The following is a 5,318-nucleotide window of genomic DNA, read 5'->3' as shown; positions in this document are numbered from 1 at the left end:
CGAATTACTATTTAATATTACTTAGGACTTCCTGGTGTTTGAATGTTATGGTTGTTTCAATACTGTATAAAGAGAATAGTGAATCACTCTTTTCCATTTGAACTTTTTCCCAGTTTCTTCACTGATGAGTTTATTATTTCATAGCTCCATTAATGTAAAGTCATTGGTCCTTATTGCATATCAGTAATCTCTTGGACTTTGATAAATATTTTACTGTGGTAATACAGAGAAGAATTAAAGCAAAAAAAATTTATGAATGAAATATCCAATTATGATAAGTCTCCAACTTACCTTTTTTATAGGAGACCCACTACCATTTGTTTAATACCCTTAAATTAAGTGAAAAAAATTTACTCAATACTTATGCCAGACCAGGCATTTTGTTAAGTGTTTAAGGTAGAGATATGATTAACATATAGTCCCTGCTCCCAAAGATTTCAAGATTATAAAGGATATATGTTTTGATGAAAGAAAATTGAATTATAAGTATTTGTCCCACAGCATTCTACTGAAGTGGGCATCATATTCCCACTTTAAAGAAGTGAAAATGTGTTCAGAAATGTTAAAGTATTACTGCGATTTTAATCCCTCTGAATTCAAAACTCATGACTTCTTACTAAGATTTTTATGTGACTTACTTTGCCAAATCCCAGGATGTGGAGAGGTGTACAACTGTAACATTCACATTTATTAGCTAATCAATACATCTTTTGGTGCCTACTATATGTTAATTGTAATGTTAAATGGGTGGAATGAGACCGTCACAAAACAGAGAGACCAGGAAAAGGGAATGGGCCAGGGAAGTCGCACCACGGGGACAAATATCGCACCACGGGGACAAAGATCGGGGCCTTATATAGGGCACTAGTTCTGGGGGTGTGTCCAGGGGCAGATGACGTATTTTCCGAGAAGCCGACAGTGGGCTGGAGGTTCCAAAATGGCGGTCTGTGGCCATCTTGGTGTTGTTTGGCCAGAAAGTCTTGAGATGGCCATCTGTTGGCCATCTTGATGCTCCTTTCCCCGAGCCCACCAAACCTATCACTAATGTTCTAAAAATAGGATAAACATGTGGAAACATAGTATAGAAATTACCAAATTTAAGGAATCCCACAGTATGGACAAAGTCAGTTGCCAGCGGGATGGACTTTATGAGAACTGCTGTAAAAGTCAAGCATTAACAGAAAACTGCTGTAGACGTCAAATAATTCAAGTTAGGTCTGGTTACATACAGCATTGCAAAGCATTTCAAAGAAGTCATAGCTCCCATATCACAGAATTGAAATAGCTCTATGAAACACTGCTTGTATGCCTCCACCAAATCCGTTCATTCTAAAATGTGTAAATCTGGACCAAAATGTCTGAGAATAACAGCATCAAGTAGTTCTGGTTTGCTGCAGTAGTTTATTTTCCATAATTTTACAAAACTAACAGTTTCCTCTGTGGCAAGCTTATAATGAAGTCTAAAATGCAAAAGAGATAAAAGCAAAGCTGATCTCAAAGAGACAGGTGGTCAAAGAGAGTAACACCCTTCTCTGCCAAACAGTATTCTTTTGTTATAGGATTAGAAATAATTCAATCAGGTGGAGATTCCTTGTTTACTTTATTACTTAGAAGGCATTGGTGGCAGCCCTCAGGGTACAAGAGAAAGTTGGAGGAGAGTAGACTTAAACAGCCTTTAGGAGTTTATAAAACACATCTCATTTTCTCAGAATAATCCTGTGTGACAGATTCTGTCAGAGATCTTAGACTGTGAAGCTCCAAAATGATTTTTTTAATTGTTTTTTTTAGAGGTATTCATAACAAGTGGCTTTATAAATATGTTCTTAAAATAGTCAATAACTATTTTGAAATACTGGGTTTCTTGGTAATTCTGTGTTTTATCACCGAATAATAATGTATTGATGATTATTGATGGTAGAATGAGTCTAAACTTTGTCATTGTCTTATTCAGTATGCATTGAGACTTCCTGAATAACTTAACAATTTACATTCTTAGTTCTCTTGATTTTAAATTGCCCTATAGGAAAAGCTTAAACATTTTATGTCAAATTTATATACTTAGACCTTTTTTTAAATATACCTAAGCTTCAAGGGATTAGAATCCCTTGACTAATCTTCTTGACTAATAAACTGAAGTCTCTTAGAGAACAAAGGCTCTATCTATCTTTCTCACACTATTATATCATATGTGTACCTAGGACAACATATACACAGTAGAAGTCTAATAAATACTTGCAAGGTGAATGTAAAATTAAAGTTGGAGCTCTTTCTCCCTTTAATAAAACTGTACTTTCTTTATTGAAAATTATTATTAAAAATTTTTTTTAATGTTTTTATTTTTGAGAGAAACAGAGTGCTAGTGAGGGAGGGGTAGAGAGAGTGGGAGACACAGAACCCAAAGCAGGCTCCAGGCTCTGAGCTGTCAGTACAGAGCCCAATGCAAGGCTCCAACGCGTGAACCAAGGATCATGACCTGAGCCAAAGTCAGACCCTTATCCAATTGAGCCACCCAGGCGCTCCTGAAAATTATAATTTAAAAAAAATTTTATTAGTAATGTAATCCCCTAAGATTCTGATCAGTTTACTCTTCCTCTAACATATTAAATATGAACATTTTTGCATGCTTCAGACTTTTTAATAGCAATATTGGAAACAAGAAGATACTTATGCAGCACATTTCAAATGTCTAAAGGAATATGATTTCAACTTAAAATTTTATAGTCAGCTAAACTTTCATCATCTATGAAGTAGAATAAAAATACTTAAGACATAAAAAAGGTAGGAAATTTTACTTCCCCACATTCTTTCTGTGGAAGCAACTGAAGATAATGATCTTTAAAAACTGAGGAGATAAACAAGAGAGAGATGAAGTGAACCTAAGATGTTGGTGAAGGGAGATCTCAGGATGATATATGTGTGTCTGGTGAATAACGATTTCAGTTTAGAAAAAGTTAAAACAAATCTCTGGGAGATACTTTCTCAAGATAAACCTATTAGAATGGCTTATTGTGAATGAACTTACTGAAATGACATTTAGACAATTAGTGAAGAGTTTTGTTGATAAGTAATTAAAACATTAAGCAAGTTAAAAATAATAATTTAAAACTCTAGGAAAAATTTAAAGTCGTTCCATGAGTGGCTGGGTGGCTCAGTCAGTTAGGCGGCCAACTTGGACTCAGGTCATGATTCTATGGTTCGTGAGTTGGAGCCCTACATGGGGCTCTGTGCTGACAACCCAGAGCCAGGAGCCTGCTTTGGATTCTGTGTCCCCTTCTCTCTCTGTCCGTCCCCTGCTTATTCTATCTCTCATTCTCTCTCTAAAATAAATAAACATTAAAAAACTTAAAGTCATCCCAAAAAACTCTTAATTATTTTATGGCTCACCGCTGAATATATGAATATAAATTATATAAGTATAATATATATTATAATTACATAATATAATATATAATATACTGATCCAACCTCAATTCCAATAAGACTAAAGTAAGAGGCTAACAATAGAAAGTGAGCATGTGCTGTGGTGGCAGTAAAAAGAAAAGACCGAAGGCCTCCTTTTCCACAATGGGAAGTCAATAAATAATGCTCACATATTATTTAGAGATACAAAAGATGGCAAAATAATAAGCTAAAAAGTTAAAAGTGGTTGTGTCTGGGGAAGGGGAAATGATTATAGATGAGAGTGGGGCACTGAAGTTTTTAAAATTCATTGAGAACCAACTGATCCTTTTAATTAAGTATAATTTTTGGTGAAAAGAAAAACTTAAAAGAGAAGATATACAATTTTTCAAAAGAAAGAGTATACTATGTGCTCTGCATAAAATCCAGGACTGAAAAATTTGAGGTCTGGTAATACTAGTGATGACTAAGAAAAATGGAAGCATATTCAGTAGGTCAATAGACAAGATTTGTTTCTCAAATTCAGATTCTTGTTCCTGGCTACTCCTTTTTTTTTTTTTTTTTAAGATTTTATTTTTAAGACTGCATCCAACAGAAGGGTCGAATCCACAGCCCTGAGATCAAGAGTATCAAGCTCTACCAACTGAGCCAGCAGGATGCTTTATTACCAAGTTGGTTTCCATGTAACACCCAGTGCTCTTCCCCACAAGTGCCCCTCTCCATGACCATCACCCTCTCTTCCCCCCTCCCTCTTCAGCCCTCAGCTTGTTCTCAGCATTCAAAAGTCTCTTGTGATTTGCCTCACTCCCTCTCCCCAACTCTTTTCCCTCCACTTTCCCATTCCCATGGTCTCCTATTAGGTTTCTCCTGTTAGACCTATGGGGGATAACTAACGGTATCTGTCCTTCTCTGCCTGACTTAACTCTGCATGACTCCCTCTAGATCCATCCATTTTGATACAAATGGCCAGATTTCATTTTTTCTCATTGCCATTTAGTATTCCATTATATATATATCACCACATCTTCTTGATCCATTCATCAGTTGATGGCCACTCTTAAGGTGACTTCCTCCTCTATTTTTTGAGAGAATTCTTATCATTTAACCCTTGTGTTCATTCCACCTTAATTAGCTTGCTAATGAGATCCTAAGATATTGTAATTTGACCGTTCAAAAGATGAGCTTTGGAGTTAGAAAGATTGAATTTGAATTCTGAGCTGATTAGTTAATATCTCTGAGCTTTGGTTTTCTCTTTCGTGAAAAGAAGAATGATAATGGCTGCCCCTAAAGGTCTAATGAGAAAATTAACTAAAGCACTATGTGTAAAAGTGCTGAGTACAGTGTCTGGCATGTAATTAGTGCTCAGTTATTATTATTAAATTCCAGAAGCACTATTAGAATCAGTATAATTGATTAGAGTATTAGAATTACTATTGCTGTTCAAATCAGTATTTTATTTTTTTTAAATATTTATTTATTTTGGGGACACCTTGGTGGTTCAGTCTGTTAAGTGTCCAACTTCTGATTTCAGCTCTTGATTACCTGCTTGGGTAAGTAAGCTCTGAGCTGTTAGTGCAGAGCCTGACTTGGGACTCTATCCCACAGATTGTGAGGTCATGATGTGAACTGAAATCAAGAGTCAAACACTTAACTAACTGAGCCAATTAGGTGCCTGGAGAATCAGGTTTTTTTTGTTTTTTTTTTTCTTGAGAATCAGTATTTTAATTTAAGTGTGAGGCTTATTTATTGAAAAGAATACAGGTTCTTTGTGCTGTTTATTTTTTTAAATTTTGTAAATGTCTATTTATTTTTGAGAGAGAGAGGCAGAGTGTGAGCAGGGGAGGGCCAGAGAGAGAGAGAGGGAAATACAGAGTCTAAAGCAGGCTCCAGGCTCTGAGTTGTCAGTACAGAACCCGATG

This window comes from Suricata suricatta, chromosome 5, assembly GCF_006229205.1.
Source record: "Suricata suricatta isolate VVHF042 chromosome 5, meerkat_22Aug2017_6uvM2_HiC, whole genome shotgun sequence".
In the NCBI taxonomy this organism is placed as follows: domain Eukaryota; kingdom Metazoa; phylum Chordata; class Mammalia; order Carnivora; family Herpestidae; genus Suricata; species Suricata suricatta.
Note: the sequence above shows the minus strand (reverse complement) of the source record.